Genomic DNA, 25,562 nt, shown 5'->3' with positions numbered 1-25,562 from the left:
CATCACCACACCATCACCACATCACCACACCATCACCACATCACCACACCATCACACCATCACCTCACCATCACCATACCATCACCACAACATCATCACACCATCACCATACATCACCATACCATCATCACACCATCACCACACCATCATCACACCATCACACCATCACCTCATCACCACACCATCATCACACCATCACCACACCATCACCATACCATCATCACACCACATCATCACCACACAGTAACCTCACCATCATCATACCATCACCATCACCACACCACACCATCATCACAACATCACCACACAGTAACCTCACCATCACCACACCATCACCACATCACCACACCATCACACCATCACCTCACCATCACCACACCATCACCACACCATCATCACACCATCACCACCATCACATCATCACCTCACCATCACATCATCACCTCACCATCACATCATCACCTCACCATCACCACAACATCATCACACCATCACCATACCATCACCATACCATCATCACACCATCACCACACCATCACCACACCATCATCACACCATCACCACACCATCACCACACCATCACCACACCATCACCACAACCTCACGATCACCACACCATCACCTAACCATCACCACAACATCATCACACCATCACCACACCATCACCACACCATCACCATCACCACACCATCACCACACAGAAACCTCACCATCACCACACCACCATCACACCATCACTACATAGTAACCTCACCATCACCACACCATCACTATCGCCACACCATCATCACACCATCACCACACTATCATCACACCATTACCACACAGTAACCTCACCACACCAACACCTCACCATCACCACACCATCATCACACCACACCATCACCAAACCATCATCACACCATCACCACACCATCATCACACCATCACCACACCACCATCATCATCACCACACCATCACCTCACCATCACCTCACCAACATCATCACCACACCATCACCACACCAACATCACACCATCACCACACCATCACCATACCATCATCACACCACAACATCACCACACAGTAACCTCACCATCATCACACCATCATCACAACATCACCACACAGTAACCTCACCATCACCACACCATCACCACATCACCACACCATCGCCACATCACCACACCATCACACCATCACCTCACCATCACCATACCATCACCACACCATCACCACAACATCATCACACCATCACCATACATCACCATACCATCATCACACCATCACCACACCATCATCACACCATCACCTCATCACCACACCATCATCACACCATCATCACATCACCACACCATCACCACACCATCACCACAACCTCACGATCACCACACCATCACCTAACCATCACCACAACATCATCACCTCATCACCACACCATCATCACACCATCACCACACCGTCATCACACAGTAACCTCACCATCACCATCACCCACACCATCACCACACCATCACCACACAGAAACCTCACCATCACCACACCACCATCACACCATCACCACACAGTAACCTCACCATCACCACACCATCACCATCACCATCATCACACCATCACCACACTATCATCACACCATTACCACACAGTAACCTCACCATCACCACACCAACACCTCATCATCACCACACCATCATCATACCACACCATCACCATACCATCATCACACCATCACCACACCATCATCACACCATCACCACACCATCATCACATCATCACCATCACCACACCATCACCTCACCATCACCATCACCACACCATCACCTCCACCACCATCACCTCACCAACATCATCACACACCATCACCACACCAACATCACACCATCACCACACCATCACCATACCATCATCACACCACACCATCACCACACAGTAACCTCACCATCATCATACCATCACCATCACCACACCACACCATCATCACAACATCACCACAAAGTAACCTCACCATCACCACACCAACACCACACCATCACCACATCACCACACCATCACCTCACCATCACCATACCATCACCATACCATCACCATACCATCACCATACCATCACCACAACATCATCACCATACCATCATCACACCATCACCACACCATCATCACACCATCACACCATCACCTCATCACCACACCATCATCACACCATCACCACACCATCATCACATCATCACCATCACCACACCATCACCTCACCATCACCACACCATCATCACACCATCACATCATCACCTCACCATCACCACCATCATCACCTCACAATCACATCATCACCACCAACCTCACCATCACCACACCATCACACCATCACCTCACCATCACCACAACATCATCACACCATCACCATACCATCACCATCACATCATCACACCATCACCACACCATCATCACATCACCACACCACACCATCACCACAACCTCACGATCACCACACCATCACCATCACCATCACCCACACCATCACCACACCATCACCACACCATCACCACACAGAAACCTCACCATCACCACACCACCATCACCACACAGTAACCTCACCATCACCACACCATCACCATCACTATCGCCAAACCATCATCACACCATCACCACACTATCATCACACCATTACCACACAGTAACCTCACCATCACCACACCAACACCTCACCATCACCACACCATCATCACACCACACCATCACCATACCATCATCACACCATCACCACACCATCACCACACCATCACATCATCACCATCACCAACACCATCACCTCACCATCACCTCACCATCACCACACCATCATCACACCATCACCATACCATCATCACACCACACCATCACCACACAGTAACCTCACCATCATCATACCATCACCATCACCACACCACACCACACCATCATCACAACATCACCACACAGTAACCTCACCATCACCACACCATCACCACATCACCACACCATCACACCATCACCTCACCATCACCATACCATCACCACACCAACATCACACCATCACCACACCATCACCATACCATCATCACACCACACCATCACCACACAGTAACCTCACCATCATCATACCATCACCATCACCACACCACACCATCATCACAACATCACCACACAGTAACCTCACCATCACCACACCATCACCACATCACCACACCATCGCCACATCACCATCACACCATCACCTCACCATCACCATACCATCACCACAACATCATCACACCATCACCATACATCACCATACCATCATCACACCATCACCACACCATCATCACACGATCACACCATCACCTCATCACCACACCATCATCACACCATCATCACATCACCACACCATCACCACACCATCACCACAACCTCACGATCACCACACCATCACCTAACCATCACCACAACATCATCACACCACCACCACACCATCATCACACCATCACCACACCGTCACCACACAGTAACCTCACCATCACCATCACCACACCATCACCACACAGAAACCTCACCATCACCACACCACCATCACACCATCACCACACAGTAACCTCACCATCACCACACCATCACCATCACCATCATCACACCATCACCACACTATCATCACACCATTACACACAGTAACTCACCATCACCACACCAACACCTCATCATCACCACACCATCATCATATCACCACCATCACCATCATCACACCATCACCACACCATCATCACACCATCATCACCATCACCATCATCACATCATCACCATCACCACACCATCACCTCACCATCACCATCACCACACCATCACCTCACCAACATCATCACCACACCATCACCACACCAACATCACACCATCACCACACCATCACCATACCATCATCACACCACACCATCACCACACAGTAACCTCACCATCATCATACCATCACCATCACCACACCACACCATCATCACAACATCACCACACAGTAACCTCACCATCACCACACCATCACCACACCATCACCACATCACCACACCATCACACCATCACCTCACCATCACCATACCATCACCATACAATCACCATACCATCACTACAACATCATCACCATACCATCATCACACCATCATCACACCATCACCACACCATCATCACACCATCACACCATCACCTCATAACCACACCATCATCACACCATCACCACACCATCATCGCATCATCACCACACCATCACCACACAGAAACCTCACCATCACCACACCACCATCACCACACAGTAACCTCACCATCACCACACCATCACCATCACTATCGCCAAACCATCATCACACCATCACCACACTATCATCACACCATTACCACACAGTAACCTCACCATCACCACACCAACACCTCACCATCACCACACCATCATCACACCACACCATCACCATACCATCATCACACCATCACCACACCATCACCACATCATCACCATCACCAACACCATCACCTCACCATCACCTCACCATCACCACACCATCATCACACCATCACCATACCATCATCACACCACACAGTAACCTCACCCTCATCATACCATCACCATCACCACACCACACCATCATCACAACATCACCACACAGTAACCTCACCATCACCACACCATCACCACATCACCACACCATCACACCATCACCTCACCATCACCATACCATCACCACAACATCAGCACACCATCACCATACATCACCATACCATCATCACACCATCATCGCACCATCACACCATCACCTTCATCACCACACCATCATCCACCATCACCACACCATCATCATCACCACACCATCACCCACCATCACCACAACCTCACGATCACCACACCATCACCTAACCATCACCATAACATCATCACACCATCACCACACCATCATCACACCATCACCTCATCACCACACCATCATCACACAGAAACCTCACCATCACCACACCACCATCACACCATCACCACACAGTAACCTCACCATCACCACACCATCACCATCACTATCGCCACACCATCATCACACCATCACCACACTATCATCACACCATTACCACACAGTCACAATCACCATCACCACACCAACACCTCACCATCACCACACCATCATCACACCACACCATCACCATCACACCATCACCACACCATCATCACACCATCACCACACCATCATCATCTCACCATCAAACCATCACCACACAGTAATCTCACCATCACCATCACCACACCATCATCATCACACCATCACCACACAGTAACCTGACCATCACCATACCATCATCACACCATCACCACACCATCACCACACCATCACCACACCATCACCACACCATCACCACACAGTAACCTCACCATCACCCACACCATCACCACACCATCATCATACCATCACCACACCATCACCACACCATCATCATACCATCACCTCACCATCACCATCACCACACCATCATCACATCACCACACAGTAACCTCACCATCACCATACCATCATCACACCATCACCACACCATCACCACATAGTAACCTCACCATCACCATCACCCACACCATCACCACACCATCATCATACCATCATCACACAGTAACCACACAGTAACCTCACCACACCATCATCACATCATCACCACACTATCATCACACCATCACCACACTATCATCACAACATCACCACACAGTAACCTCACCATCACCACACCATCACACCATCACCTCACCATCCTCACACCATCACCACACCATCACACCATCACCACACTATCACCACACCATTACCACACAGTAACCACACCATCACCACACCATCACCACACCATCATCACATCATCACACCATCACCTCAGCATCATCACACCATCACCACACCATCATCACACCATCACCACACCATCACCATCATCACACCATCACCTCACCATCACCACACCATCATCATACCATCATCACACCACACCATCACCACACAGTAACCTCACCATCATCATACCATCACCATCACCATCATCACACCATCACCACACCATCACCACACCATCATCACAACATCACCACACAGTAAGTAACCTCACCATCACCACACCATCACCACTCACCACACCATCACCACATCACCACACCATCACACCATCACCTCACCATCACCACAACATCATCACACCATCACCACACCATCATCACACCACACCATCACCACACAGTAACCTCACCATCATCATACCATCACCACACCATCACCATCATCACACCATCACCACACCATCATCACAACATCACCACACAGTAACCTCACCATCATCATACCATCACCACACCATCACCATCACCACACCATCATCACACCATCACACCATCACCACACCATCATCACACCATCATCACACCATCACACCATCACCTCATCACCACACCATCATCACACCATCACCACACCATCATCACATCACCACACCATCACCACACCATCACCACACCATCACCACAACCTCACGATCACCACACCATCACCTAACCATCACCACACCATCATCACACCATCACCACACCATCATCACATCACCACACCATCACCACACCATCAGCACACCATCACCACAACCACACCATCACCACAACCTCACGATCACCACACCATCACCTAACCATCACCACAACATCATCACACCATCACCTCATCACCACACCATCATCACACCATCACCACACCATCATCACACAGTAACCTCAACATCACCATCACCCACACCATCACCACACCATCACCACACAGAAACCTCACCATCACCACACCACCATCACACCATCACCACACAGTAACCTCACCATCACCACACAATCACTATCACCACACCATCATCACACCATCACCACACTATCATCACACCATTACCACACAGTAACCTCACCATCACCACACCAACACCTCACCATCACCACACCATCATCACACCACACCATCACCATACCATCATCACACCATCACCTCACCAACATCATCACCACACCATCACCACACCATCACCATACCATCAACACACCACACCATCACCACACAGTAACCTCACCATCATCATACCATCACCATCACCACACCACACCATCATCACAACATCACCACACAGTAACCTCACCATCACCACACCATCACCACATCACCACACCATCACCACATCACCACACCATCACCTCACCATCACCATACCATCACCACAACATCATCACACCATCACCATACCATCACCACACCATCATCACACCATCATCACACCATCACCACAACATCATCACACCATCACCTCATCACCTCATCACCTCATCACCTAATCACCACACCATCATCACACCATCACCACACCATCATCACATCATCACACCATCACCACACCATCACCACAACCTCACGATCACCACACCATCACCTAACCATCACCACAACATCATCACACCATCACCTCATCACCACACCAACATCACACAGTAACCTCAACATCACCATCACCCACACCATCACCACACCATCACCACACAGAAACCTCACCATCACCACACCACCATCACCACACAGTAACCTCACCATCGCCACACCATCACTATCGCCACACCATCATCACACCATCACCACACTATCATCACACCATTACCACACAGTAACCTCACCATCATCACACCAACACCTCACCATCACCACACCATCATCACACCACACCATCACCATACCATCATCACACCATCACCACACCATCATCACACCATCACCACACCATCACCACATCACCACACCATCACCACATCACCACACCATCACCTCACCATCACCATACCATCACCACAACATCATCACACCATCACCATACCATCACCACACCATCATCACACCATCATCACACCATCACCACAACATCATCACACCATCACCTCATCACCTCATCACCTCATCACCACACCATCATCACACCATCACCACACCATCATCACATCATCACACCATCACCTCATCACCACACCAACATCACACAGTAACCTCAACATCACCATCACCCACACCATCACCACACCATCACCACACAGAAACCTCACCATCACCACACCACCATCACCACACAGTAACCTCACCATCGCCACACCATCACTATCGCCACACCATCATCACACCATCACCACACTATCATCACACCATTACCACACAGTAACCTCACCATCATCACACCAACACCTCACCATCACCACACCATCATCACACCACACCATCACCATACCATCACACCATCACCACACCATCATCACACCATCACCACACCATCATCACATCATCACCATCACCACACCATCACCTCACCATCAACTCACCAACATCATCACCACACCATCACCACACCAACATCACACCATCACCACCATCACTTCATACCATCATCACACCACACCATCACCACACAGTAACCTCACCATCATCATACCATCACCATCACCACACCACACCACACCATCATCACAACATCACCACACAGTAACCTCACCATCACCACACCATCACCACATCACCACACCATCACACCATCACCTCACCATCACCATACCATCACCACACCATCATCACACCATCACATCATCACCTCACCATCACCACCATCATCACCTCACCATCACATCATCACCACCAACCTCACCATCACCACACCATCACACCATCACCTCACCATCACCACAACATCATCACACCATCACCATACCATCACCATACCATCATCACACCATCACCACACCATCACCACACCATCACCACACCATCATCACACCATCACACCATCACCTCATAACCACACCATCATCACACCATCACCACACCATCATCACATCATCACACAATCACCACACCATCATCACATCACCACACCACACCATCACCACAACTCACGAACACCACACCATCACCACCACCATCACCACACCATCACCACACCATCACCACACAGAAACCTCACCATCACCACACCACCATCACCACACAGTAACCTCACCATCACCACACCATCACCATCACTATCGCCAAACCATCATCACACCATCACCACACGATCATCACACCATTACCACACAGTAACCTCACCATCACCACACCAACACCTCACCATCACCACACCATCATCACACCACACCATCACCATCATCACACCATCATCACATCATCACCATCACCAACACCATCACCTCACCATCACCTCACCATCACCACACCATCATCACACCATCACCATACCATCATCACACCACACCATCACCACACCATCATCACACCATCACCATACCATCATCACACCACACCATCACCACACCATCATCACACCATCATCATACCATCACCATCACCACACCACACCATCATCACAACATCACCACACAGTAACCTCACCATCACCACACCATATCACCACACCATCACACCATCACCTCACCATCACCATACCATCACCACAACATCATCACACCATCACCATACATCACCATACCATCATCACACCATCATCACACGATCACACCATCACCTCATCACCACACCATCATCACACCATCACCACCATCATCACATCACCACACCATCACCACAACCTCCACGATCACCACACCATCACCTAACCATCACCATAACATCATCACACCATCACCACACCATCATCACACCATCACCTCATCACCACACCATCATCACACAGAAACCTCACCATCACCACACCACCATCACACCATCACCACACAGTAACCTCACCATCACCACACCATCACCATCACTATCGCCACACCATCATCACACCATCACCACACTATCATCACACCATTACCACACAGTCACCTCACCATCACCACACCAACACCTCACCATCACCACACCATCATCACACCACACCATCACCATACCATCACACCATCACCACACCATCATCACACCATCACCACACCATCATCACACCACACCATCACCACACAGTAACCTCACCATCATCATACCATCACCATCACCATCATCACACCATCACCACACCATCACCACACCATCATCACAACATCACATCATCATCATCTCACCATCAAACCATCACCACACAGTAATCTCACCATCACCATCACCACACCATCATCATCACACCATCACCACACAGTAACCTCACCATCACCATACCATCATCACACCATCACCACACCATCACCACACCATCACCACTTCATCATCACACAGTAACCTCCACCATCAACACCATCACCACACCATCATCATACCATACACCATCTCACACCATCATCATACCATCTCACCATCACCATCACCACACCATCATCACATCACCTCACCATCAAACAATCACCACAGTAACCTCACCATCACCATACCATCATCACACCATCACCATCATCACACCATCACCACACCATCACACATAGTAACCTCACCATCACCATCACCCACACCATCACCACACCATCATCATACCATCATCACACAGTAACCACAGTAACCTCACCACACCATCATCACACCATACACTATCATCACACCATCACCATCACCATCACCACAACATCACCACACATAACCTCACCATCACCACACCATCACACCATCACCTCACCATCTCACACCATCACCACACCATCACACCATCACCACACTATCATCACACCATCACACACCATTACCACACAGTAACCACACCATCACCACACCATCACCACACCATCATCACATCATCACACCATCACTCAGCATCATCACACCATCACCACACCATCATCACACCATCACCACACCATCACCATCATCTCACCATCACCACACCTTAATCCACCATCACCATACCATCATCACACCACACCATCACCACACAGTAACCTCACCATCATCATACCATCACCATCACCATCATCACACCATCACCACACCATCACCACACCATCATCACAACATCACCACAAAGTAAGTAACCTCACCATCACCACACCATCACCACATCACCACACCATCACCACATCACCACACCATCACACCATCACCTCACCATCACCACAACATCATCACACCATCACCATACCATCATCACACCATCACCACACCATCACCATCATCACACCATCACCACACCATCATCACACCATCACCACACCATCATCACACCATCACCACACCATCACCATCATCACACCATCACCACACCATCATCACACCATCACCATACCATCATCACACATCACCACACGATCATCACCATCACCATACCATCATCACACCACACCATCACCACACAGTAACCTCTACCATCATCATACCATCACCACACCATCACCATCATCACACCATCACCACACCATCATCACAACATCACCACACAGTAACTCTTACCATCATCATACCATCACCACACCATCACCATCACCACACCATCATCACACCATCACACCATCACCACACCATCATCACACCATCATCACACCATCACCACACCATCATCACACCATCACCACACCATCATCACATCACCACACCATCACCACACCATCACCACACCATCACCACAACCTCACGATCACCACACCATCACCTCTTCACCACAACATCATCACACCATCACCACACCATCATCACACCATCACCTCATCACCACACCATCATCACATCATAGTAAATATCAACATCACCATCACCACACCATCACCACACCATCACCACACAGAAACCTCACCATCACCACACCACCATCACACCATCACCACAGTAACCTCACCATCACCACACAATCACTATCGCCACACCATCATCACACCATCACCACACTATCATCACACCATTACCACACAGTAACCTCACCATCACCACACCAACACCTCACCATCACCACACCATCATCACACCACACCATCACCATTCCATCATCATACCATCACCACACCATCATCACACCATCACCACACCATCATCACATCATCACCATCACCACACCATCACCTCACCATCACCTCACCAACATCATCACCACACCATCACCACACCATCACCATACCATCAACACACCACACCATCACCACACAGTAACCTCCACCATCATCATACCATCACCATCACCACACCACACCATCATCACAAACATCACCACACAGTAACCTCACCATCACCACACCATCACCATCTTCACCACACCATCACCACATCACCACACCATCACCTCACCATCACCATACCATCACCACAACATCATCACACCATCACCATACCATCACCACACCATCATCACACCATCACCACACCATCACCACACCATCATCACACCATCACCTCCATCACCCATCACCATCATCACCACACCATCATCACACCATCACCACACCATCATCACATCATCACACCATCACCACACCATCATCACATTACCACACCATCACCACACCATCACCACAACCTCATGATCACCACACCATCACCTAACCATCACCAATACAACATCATCACACCATCACCTCATCACCACACCATCATCACAATAGTAACCTCAACATCACCATCACCCACACATCACCACACCATCACCACACAGAAACCTCACCATCACCACACCACCATCACACCATCACCACACAGTAACCTCACCATCACCACATATCACTCATCTTCCCACACCATCATCACACCATTACCACACAGTAACCTCACCATCACCACACCTCAACCACTCACCATCACCACACCATCATCACACCACACCATCACCATACCATCATCACACCATCACCACACCATCATCACACCATCACCACACCATCATCACATCATCACCATCACCACACCATCACCTCACCATCACCTCACCAACATCATCACCACACCATCACCACACCAACATCACACCATCACCACACCATCACCATACCATCATCACACCACACCATCACCACACAGTAACCTCACCATCATCATACCATCACCATCACCACACCACACCATCATCACAACATCACCACACAGTAACCTCACCATCACCACACCATCACCACATCACCACACCATCGCCACATCACCACACCATCACACCATCACCACACCATCACACCATCACCTCACCATCACTATACCATCACCACAACATCATCACACCATCACCATACCATCATCACACCATCACCACACCATCATCACACCATCACACCATCACCTCATCACCACACCATCACCACAACCTCACGATCACCACACCATCACCTAACCATCACCACAACATCATCACACCATCACCACACCATCATCACACCATCACCTCATCACCACACCATCATCACACCATCACCACGCCGTCATCACACAGTAACCTCACCCATCACCATCACCCACACCATCACCTCACCATCAACCATAAACCACCATCACCATCACCACCATCACACCATCATCACACAGTAACCTCACCATCACCACACCACCACCATCACCATCATCACACCATCACCATCCACTATCATCACACCATTACCACCACAGTAACCTCACCATCACCACACCAACACCTCATCATCACCACACCATCACCACCATCATCATAATCACCATCATCATACCATCACCATCACCATCAGCATCATCATCCACACCATCACCACAACCCATCATCACACCACAAAGTAATCCCCACCATCACCATCACCATCATCATCACCACATTACCATCACCATCATCCACCATCACCATCACCATCATCACACATCATCATCATCATCACACATACATCATCACCATCATCACCATACATCCCCACATCATCCCCACCATCATCACACCATTGTGCCATCATCACCACCATCATCCCCCATTATCCCCACCATCATACCCATTATCCCCACCATCACCATCACCCATCATCCTCACCATCACCATCATCACCCACCATCATCATTATCCCCACCATCATCACCATCATTACCCCACCATCATACCCATCACCCCCATCATATCCCCATCATTCATCACCATCATGCCCATCATCTCACCATCACCACCCATCATCCCCACCATCATCCCCACCATCAAACCCATTATCCCCACCATCACCACACCATCATCCCCATCATTATCCCCACCAATCACACCCACCATCCCCATCATTATCCCCACCATCATACCTCATCATTATCCCCCACCATCATCCCCATCATTATCCCCATCATCATACCTATTATCCCCACCATCATACCATCATCCCCACCATCATCACCATCACACCATCATCCCCATCGTTATCCCCACCATCATACCATCATCCCCACCATCACCCATCATCACCCACCATCATCCCCATCATCATCCCACCATCATCCCCACTGTCATCACCATCATCCCCATCATGTCCCCACCATCATCACCATCATCATCCCCACCATCATCCCCATCATCATCACCATCACCATCATCATCATCATCATCATCATCATCATCCCCATCATTATCCCCACCATCATACCCATTATCCACACCATCATCCCCATCATTATCCCACCATCATCACACCATCATCCCCACCATCATCCCCATTATTATCCCCACCATCATACCCATTATCCCCACCATCATCCCCACCATCATGCCCATTATCCTCACCATCGTACCCATCATCCCCACCATCATCCCCATCATTATCCCCACCATCATCACCATCATTATCCCCACCATCATGCCATCATCCCCATTTATATCCCCATCATTATCCCCACCATCATACCCATTATCCTCACCATTGTACCCATCATCCCCACCATCATCCCACCATCATGCCCATTATCCCCACCATCGTACCCATCATCCCCATCATTATCCCCACCGTCATACCCACCATCCCCATCATTATCCCCACCATCATCCTCATCATTATCCCCACCATCATCCCCATCATTATCCCCACCATCATACCCATTATCCCCACCATCGTACCCATCATCCCCACCATCATCACCATCACTAATATCATCCCCATCGTTATCCCCACCATCGTACCCATCATCCCCACCATCGTACCCATCATCCCCACCATCATCCCCACCATCATCCGCACCATCATCACCATCACCACCATCATCCCCATCATTATCCCCACCATCGTGCCGTCATCCCCACCATCATACCATTCATCATCCCCATCATCACCACCATCAGCACCATCAGCCCCATCATCCACAAGCACCATCATTACCATCATCATCCTCATCATGCCCATAATACCAATCATCCCCACCATCATCCCCATCGTTATCCCCATCATCCCCACCATCATCCTCATCATTATCCCATCATCATCCCCACCATCATCCCCATCGTTATCCCCACCATCGTGCCCATCATCCCCACCATCATCCCCATCATTATCCCCACCATCATACCCATCATCTCCATCATCCCCACCATCATCACCATCATCCCAACCATCATCACCATCATCATGCCCATTATCACCCCTCCATCATACCCATTATCATCCCCACCATCCCCACCATCATACCAACCATCATCACCATTATCCCAACCATCATCCCATTATACCGATCATCCCCACCATCATCCCATCATCCCATCATACCCATCATTATCCCCACCATCATCCTCATCATTATCCCCACCATCATCCCCATCATTATCCCCACCATCATACCCATTATCCCCACCATCGTACCCATCATCCCCACCATCATCACCATCACTAATATCATCCCCATCGTTATCCCCACCATCGTACCCATCGTACCCATCATCCCCACCATCATCCCCACCATCATCCGCACCATCATCACCATCACCACCATCATCCCCATCATTATCCCCACCATCGTACCCGTCATCCCCACCATCATACCATTCATCATCCCCATCATCACCACCATCAGCACCATCAGCCCCATCATCCCACAAGCACCATCATTACCATCATCATCCTCATCATACCCATAATACCAATCATCCCCACCATCATCCCCATCGTTATCCCCATCATCCCCACCATCATCCTCATCATTATCCCCATCATCCCCACCATCATCCCCATCGTTATCCCCACCATCGTACCCATCATCCCCACCATCATCCCCATCATTATCCCCACCATCATACCCATCATCTCCATCATCCCCACCATCATCACCATCATCCCAACCATCATCACCATCATCATACCCATTATCACCCCCTCCATCATACCCATTATCATCCCCACCATCCCCACCATCATACCAACCATCATCACCATTATCCCAACCATCATCCCATTATACCGATCATCCCCACCATCATCCCATCATACCCATCATACCCATCGTCATCCCCACCATCATCCCCACTGTCATCCCCACCATCATCCCCATCATTATCCCCACCATTGTACCCATCATCCCCACCATCATCCCCATTATTATCCCCACCATCATACCCATTATCCCCACCATCATCCCCACCATCATACCCATTATCCTCACCATCGTACCCATCATCCCCACCATCATCCCCATCATTATCCCCACCATCATCCCCATCATTATCCCCACAATAATACCCATCATCCCCATTTATATCCCCATCATTATCCCCACCATCATACCCATTATCCTCACCATTGTACCCATCATCCCCACCATCATCCCCACCATCATACCCATTATCCCCACCATCGTACCCATCATCCCCATCATTATCCCCACCGTCATAGCCACCATCTCCATCATTATCCCCACCATCATCCTCATCATTATCCCCACCATCATACCCATTATCCCCACCATCGTACCCATCATCCCCACCATCATCACCATCACTAATATCATCCCCATCGTTATCCCCACCATCGTACCCATCATCCCCACCATCATCACCATCACTAATATCATCCCCATCGTTATCCCCACCATCGTACCCATCATCCCCACCATCGTACCCATCATCCCCACCATCATCCCCACCATCATCCCCACCATCATCCGCACCATCATCACCATCACCACCATCATCCCCATCATTATCCCCACCATCGTACCCGTCATCCCCACCATCATACCATTCATCATCCCCATCATCACCACCATCAGCACCATCAGCCCCATCATCCCACAAGCACCATCATTACCATCATCATCCTCATCATACCCATAATACCAATCATCCCCACCATCATCCCCATCGTTATCCCCATCATCCCCACCATCATCCCCATCATCATCCCCACCATCCCCATCGTTATCCCCACCATCGTACCCATCATCCCCACCATCATCCCCATCATTATCCCCACCATCATACCCATCATCTCCATCATCCCCACCATCATCACCATCATCCCAACCATCATCACCATCATCATACCCATTATCACCCCCTCCATCATACCCATTATCATCCCCACCATCCCCACCATCATACCAACCATCATCACCATTATCCCAACCATCATCCCATTATACCGATCATCCCCACCATCATCCCATCATACCCATCATACCCATCGTCATCCCCACCATCATCCCCACTGTCATCCCCACCATCATCCCCATCATTATCCCCACCATTGTACCCATCATCCCCACCATCATCCCCATTATTATCCCCCACCATCATACCCATTATCCCCACCATCATCCCCACCATCATACCCATTATCCTCACCATCGTACCCATCATCCCCACCATCATCCCCATCATTATCCCCACCATCATCCCCATCATTATCCCCACCATCATACCCATCATCCCCATTTATATCCCCATCATTATCCCCACCATCATACCCATTATCCTCACCATTGTACCCATCATCCCCACCATCATCCCCACCATCATACCCATTATCCCCACCATCGTTGCCCATCATCCCCATCATTATCCCCACCATCATACCCACCATCCCCATCATTATCCCCACCATCATCCTCATCATTATCCCCACCATCATGCCCATTATCCCCACCATCGTGCCCATCATCCCCACCATCATCACCATCACTAATATCATCCCCATCGTTATCCCCACCATCGTGCCCATCATCCCCACCATCATCACCATCACTAATATCATCCCCATCGTTATCCCCCACCATCGTACCCATCATCCCCACCATCGTACCCATCATCCCACCATCATCCCCACCATCATCCCCACCATCATCAGCACCATCATCACCATCACCACCATCATCCCCATCATTATCCCCACCATCGTGCCCGTCATCCCCACCATCATACCATTCATCATCCCCATCATCACCACCATCAGCACCATCAGCCCCATCATCCCACAAGCACCATCATTACCATCATCATCCTCATCATACCCATAATACCAATCATCCCCACCATCATCCCCATCGTTATCCCCATCATCCCCACCATCATCCCCATCATTATCCCCATCATCCCCACCATCATCCCCATCGTTATCCCCACCATCGTACCCATCATCCCCACCATCATCCCCATCATTATCCCCACCATCATACCCATCATCTCCATCATCCCCACCATCATCACCATCATCCCAACCATCATCACCATCATCATACCCATTATCACCCCCTCCATCATACCCATTATCATCCCCACCATCCCCACCATCATACCAACCATCATCACCATTATCCCAACCATCATCCCCATCATCATCCCCACTGTCATTCCCATTATCATCCCAGACATCATACCATTCATCATGCCCATCATCCCCATCAGCTCTATCAACCTCATCATCCCTGTCATCCCACCATAAGCACCATCATCCCCATCATCAAAAAGCACCAAAATTACCATCATCATCCTCATCATTACCATAATCCTCATCATCATCCTCATCCCCATCATCATCCCGTCATTACTATCATCCCATCAAGCCATCATCCCCACCATAATCACCATAATCATCATCATCATCATCAACCTCATCCACATCCCCACCATCATCTCAATCATCCCCATTATCCCATAATCACTATCATCTCCATTATCTCCATCATTACCATCATCCCCACCGTCATACCATCATCCCCATCATTCCCACCATCATCCCCACCATCATACCCATCATCCCCACTATCATACCCATCATCCCCACGATCATCCCCACCATCATACCCATCATCATCCCCACCATCATCCCCAACCCACAGATCCCTTCCAGACTCCCTCCACCTACCCAAATATGTCCCAGAGTACAAACATAAGTTGACCACCTAACTGAGGAACTCAATTTAAACTTGCGTAATACCCTAGATGCAGTCGCACTCCTAAAAACAAAAAACATTTGTCCTAAGAAACTAGCTCCCTGGAAAACAGAAAATATCCGAGCTCTGAAGCTTCCAGAACATTGGAACAGAAATGGTGCCACACCAAACTGGAAGTCTTCTGACTAGCTTGGAGAGACAGTACCATACCGAAGAGCCCTTACTGCTGCTACACCAAACAGGAAGTCTTCTGACTAGCTTGGAGAGACAGTGCCGTATCGAAGAGCCCTCACTGCTGCTACACCAAACAGGAAGTCTTCTGACTAGCTTGGAAAGACAGTACCGTATCGAAGAGCCCTCACTGCTGCTCCACCAAACAGGAAGTCTTCTGATTAGCTTGGAGAGACAGTACCGTATCGAAGAGCCCTCACTGCTGCTCCACCAAACAGGAAGTCTTCTGACTAGCTTGGAGAGACAGTACTGTATCGAAGAGCCCTCACTGCTGCTCCACCAAACAGGAAGTCTTCTGACTAGCTTGGAGAGACAGTACCGTATCGAAGAGCCCTTACTGCTGCTCCACCAAACAGGAAGTCTTCTGACTAGCTTGGAGAGACAGTACCTCGAAGAGCCCTTACTGCTGCTCCACCAAACAGGAAGTCTTCTGACTAGCTTGGAGAGACAGTACCGTATCGAAGAGCCCTTACTGCTGCTACACCAAACAGGAAGTCTTCTGACTAGCTTGGAGAGACAGTACCGTATCGAAGAGCCCTCACTGCTGCTACACCAAACAGGAAGTCTTCTGACTAGCTTGGAGAGACAGTACCGTATCAAAGAGCCCTCACTGCTGCTACACCAAACAGGAAGTCTTCTGACTAGCTTGGAGAGACAGTACCGTGCCGTATCGGAGAACCCTTACTGCTGCTCCACCAAACAGGAAGTCTTCTGACTAGCTTGGAGAGACAGTACCGTATCGAAGAGCCCTCACTGCTGCTCCACCAAACAGGAAGTCTTCTGACTAGCTTGGAGAGACAGTACCGTGCCGAAGAGCCCTTACTGCTGTTCCACCAAACAGGAAGTCTTCTGACTAGCTTGGAGAGACAGTACCGTATCGAAGAGCCCTCACTGCTGCTACACCAAACAGGAAGTCTTCTGACTAGCTTGAAGAGACAGTACCGTACCGAAGAGCCCTCACTGCTGCTCCATCAAACAGGAAGTCTTCTGACTAGCTTGGAGAGACAGTATCGTATCAAGAGCCCTCACTGCTGCTCGATCATCCTATTTTACCAACTTAATTGAGGAGAATAAGAACAATCCGAAATGTCTTTTTGATACTGTCGCAAAGCTAACTAAAAAGCAGCATTCCCCAAGTGAGGATGGCTTTCACTACAGCAGTGATGAATTTATGTTTTGATGAAAAGATTATGATCATTAGAAAGCAAATTACGGACTCCTCTTTGAATCTGCATATTTCTCCAAGGCTCAGTTGTCCTGAGTCTGCACAACACTGCCAGGACCTAGGATCAAGGGAGACACTCAAGTTTTTTAATAAGATATCTCTATATCTATATCTGAGACTGCACTTGTGAATGTGGTAAATTACCTTTTAATGGCGTTAGACCGAGGCTCTGCATCTGTCCTCGTGCTCCTAGACCTTAGTGCTGCTTTTGATACCATCGATCACCACATTCTTTTGGAGAGATTGGAAACCCAAATTGGTCTACACGGACATGTTCTGGCCTGGTTTAGATCTTATCTGTCGGAAAGATATCAGTTTGTCTCTGTGGATGGTTTGTTCTCTGACAAAGCAACTGTACGTTTCGGTGTTCCTCAAGGTTCCGTTTTAGGACCACTATTGTTTTCACTATATATTTTACCTCTTGGGGATGTTATTTCGAAAACATAATGTCAACTTTCACTGGTATGCAGACGATACGCATTTCGATGAAACATGGTGAAAATTGCCGTCCCTGGAAGCCTGTGTCTCTCAGACAAATGTTTTACATTTAACTCGGACAAAACAGAGATGCTAGTTCTAGGCCCTAGAAACAAGGAGATCTGCTGTTGGATCAATTGATATTAATGGTTGTAAACCCACAACCGCATAGAACCCACAACAGTAAACCCACAACAGCATAGAACCCACAACAGTAAACCCACAACAGCATAGAACCCTGACAGTGAGCCCACAACAGCATAGGACCTGACAGTAAAACCCACAACAGCATAGGACCTGACAGTGGGCCCACAACAGTAAACCCTGACAGCATAGGACCCACAACAGCATAGGACCCTGACAGTAGGCCTGACAGTAAGGCCACACGGCATAGGACCTGACAGTAAGCCCACACGGCATAGGACCTGACAGTAGGCCCACAACAGCATAGACCCTGACAGTGGCCCACAACAGCATAGGACCCTGACAGTGAGCCCACAACAGCATAGGACCCTGACAGTAACAAGGCCACAACAGCATAGGACCCTGACAGTAAGGCCCACGACGGCATGGGACCTGACAGTAAGCCCACAACAGCATAGGACCTGACAGTAAGGCCACAGCGGCATAGGACCCCTGACAGTAAGGCCCACGGCATAGGACCCACAACAGCATAGGACCCACAACAGCATAGGACCTGACAACAGTAAACCCACAACAGTAAACCCTGACAGTGGCCCACAACAGCATAGGACCCTGACAGTGGCCACAACGGCATAGGACCCTGACAGTAAGGCCACAACAGTAAACACAACAGCATGGGACCCACAACAGTGGGCCACAACAGTAAACACACAATAACAGCATAGAACCCACAACAGTGGGCCACAACAGCATAGAACCCACAACAGTAAACCCACAACAGTAAACCCACAACAGCATAGAACCCACAACAGCATAGAACCCACAACAGTAAACAGTAAATCACCATCATGGTCTCTACACTCCCCATCTTTCTCCTGCATCATCATCACCACCATCATGGACTCTCTACACTCCCCATCTTCATCCTGCATCATCACCACCATCATGGACTCTCTACACTCCCCATCTTTCTCCTGCATCATCACCACCACCATCATGGACTCTCTACACTCCCCATCTTTCTCCTGCATCATCACCACCACCATCATGGAGTCTCTACACTCCCCATCTTTCTCCTGCATCATCACCACCACCATCATGGAGTCTCTACACTCCCCATCTTTCTCCTGCATCATCATCACCACCACCATCATGGAGTCTCTACACTCCCCATCTTTCTCCTGCATCATCATCACCACCACCATCATGGACTCTCTACACTCCCCATCTTCATCCTGCATCATCATCACCACCATCATGGACTCTATACACTCCCCATCTTCATCCTGCATCATCATCACCACCATCATGGACTCTCTACACTCCCCATCTTTCTCCTGCAACAGCAGAGTCCATTACTGACCCAGATTACTCCTTTACTGTTCTCACACACACACACACACACACACACACACACACACACACACACACACACACACACACACACACACACACACACACACACACACACACACTCTCTCTCTCTCGCTCTCCTCTTCCTCTCTCTCTGTCTCTCACACACCTCTCTCACCCCTTCCTCTCTCTCTCTCTCTATCCCCCTCTCCCCCTCTCTATCTCTCTCTCTCTCCCTCCACTCTATCTCCCCTCTCCCTCACTCTCCGATCTCTCACACAGAACATTTGGGTGATAAAGACGGTTAACTGATTGGCATAGCATGGCTGTATGAGTCTTTTGTCCGATCGCTAACGCTAACGAGAGCCTAGACACACAATAACCCCCACATTGCACAACCGTTGCGTGAGCTCGCGTGCTACGAGGAGGGATGATAGAAGCCAAATATTTTTTTCAGTAGCAGATTCCTCTCTGTTGTGGAGCTGTGCCACGAAAAGGTGTGTGTCTGTGTGCCCACACGCCAGTGACATCTAGCTGGCTGTGCCACGGGGTTATAAATCATCAAGGGCCTCAGGTGTAGAGCACGCAACTCTACCCATTATTCAGGGATTTCTCTGTTTGCTAAACCCTGTAACGTTGTGAGTAGGTTTATACTAGGTGATGGAAACAGACTCTACACTAATGTTGTCAGTAGGTTTATACTAGGTGATGGAAACAGACTCTACACATCGTAATGTTGTCAGTAGGTTTATACTAGGTGATGGAAACAGACTCTACACATCGTAATGTTGTCAGTAGGTTTATACTAGGTGATGGAAACAGACTCTACACATCGTAATGTTGTCAGTAGGTTTATACTAGGTGATGGAAACAGACTCTACACATCGTAATGTTGTCAGTAGGTTTATACTAGGTGATGGAATGAGACTCTACACATCGTAATGTTGTCAGTAGGTTTATACTAGGTGATGAAACAGACTCTACATCGTTTCTTACCTCACAGTGAAATGTGACTGACCAGTCCTTAACCAACAGGTTTAGACCTCACAGTGAAATGCTGAATGACCAGCCCTTAACCACAGGTGTAGACCTCACAGTGAAATGCTGACTGACCAGCCCTTAACCAACAGGTGTAGACCTCACATGAAACAGACTCTACCACAGGTGTAGACCTCACAGTAATGTGACTGACCAGTAACCAACAGGTTTAGACCTCACAGTGATGCAGAAACAGACCCTTAACCAACAGGTGTTGTAGACCTCACAGTGAAATGCTGCCTGACCAGCCCTTAACCAACAGGTGTAGACCTCACAGTGAAATGCTGACTGACCAGCCCTTAACCAACAGGTGTAGACCTCACAGTGAAATGCAGACTGACCAGTTAACCAACAGGTGTGACCTCACAGTGAAATGCAGACTGACCAGCCCTTAACCAACAGGTGTTGTAGACCTCACAGTGAAATGCTGCCTGACCAGCCCTTAACCAACAGGTGTAGACCTCACAGTGAAATGCTGACTGACCAGCCCTTAACCAACAGGTGTAGACCTCACAGTGAAATGCAGACTGACCAGCCCTTAACCAACAGGTGTAGACCTCACAGTGAAATGCTGACTGCCCAGCCCTTAACCAACAGGTGTAGACCTCACAGTGAAATGCTGACTGACCAGCCCTTAACCAACAGGTGTAGACCTCACAGTGAAATGCTGACTGACCAGCCCTTAACCAACAGGTGTAGACCTCACAGTGAAATGCTAACTGACCAGCCCTTAACCAACAGGTGTAGACCTCACAGTGAAATGCTGCCTGACCAGCCCTTAACCAACAGGTGTAGACCTCACAGTGAAATGCTGACTGACCAGCCCTTAACCAACAGGTGTAGACCTCACAGTGAAATGCTGACTGCCCAGCCCTTAACCAACAGGTGTTGTAGACCTCACAGTGAAATGCTGCCTGACCAGCCCTTAACCAACAGGTGTAGACCTCACAGTGAAATGCTGACTGACCAGCCCTTAACCAACAGGTGTAGACCTCACAGTGAAATGCTGACTGACCAGCCCTTAACCAACAGGTGTAGACCTCACAGTGAAATGCTGACTGACCAGCCCTTAACCAACAGGTGTAGACCTCACAGTGAAATGCTAACTGACCAGCCCTTAACCAACAGGTGTAGACCTCACAGTGAAATGCTGACTGACCAGCCCTTAACCAACAGGTGTAGACCTCACAGTGAAATGCAGACTGACCAGCCCTTAACCAACAGGTGTAGACCTCACAGTGAAATGCTGACTGCCCAGCCCTTAACCAACAGGTGTAGACCTCACAGTGAAATGCTGACTGACCAGCCCTTAACCAACAGGTGTAGACCTCACAGTGAAATGCTGACTGACCAGCCCTTAACCAACAGGTGTAGACCTCACAGTGAAATGCTGACTGACCAGCCCTTAACCAACAGGTGTAGACCTCACAGTGAAATGCTGACTGACCAGCCCTTAACCAACAGGTGTAGACCTCACAGTGAAATGCTGACTGACCAGCCCTTAACCAACAGGTGTAGACCTCACAGTGAAATGCTGACTGCCCAGCCCTTAACCAACAGGTGTTGTAGACCTCACAGTGAAATGCTGACTGACCAGCCCTTAACCAACAGGTGTTGTAGACCTCACAGTGAAATGCTGACTGACCAGCCCTTAACCAACAGGTGTAGACCTCACAGTGAAATGCTGACTGACCAGCCCTTAACCAACAGGTGTAGACCTCACAGTGAAATGCTGACTGCCCAGCCCTTAACCAACAGGTGTTGTAGACCTCACAGTGAAATGCAGACTGACCAGCCCTTAACCAACAGGTGTTGACCTCACAGTGAAATGCAGACTGACCAGCCCTTAACCAACAGGTGTTGTAGACCTCAC

Source organism: Oncorhynchus gorbuscha, linkage group LG01 (genome assembly GCF_021184085.1).
Source record: "Oncorhynchus gorbuscha isolate QuinsamMale2020 ecotype Even-year linkage group LG01, OgorEven_v1.0, whole genome shotgun sequence".
Lineage (NCBI taxonomy): Eukaryota > Metazoa > Chordata > Actinopteri > Salmoniformes > Salmonidae > Oncorhynchus > Oncorhynchus gorbuscha.
Note: the sequence above shows the minus strand (reverse complement) of the source record.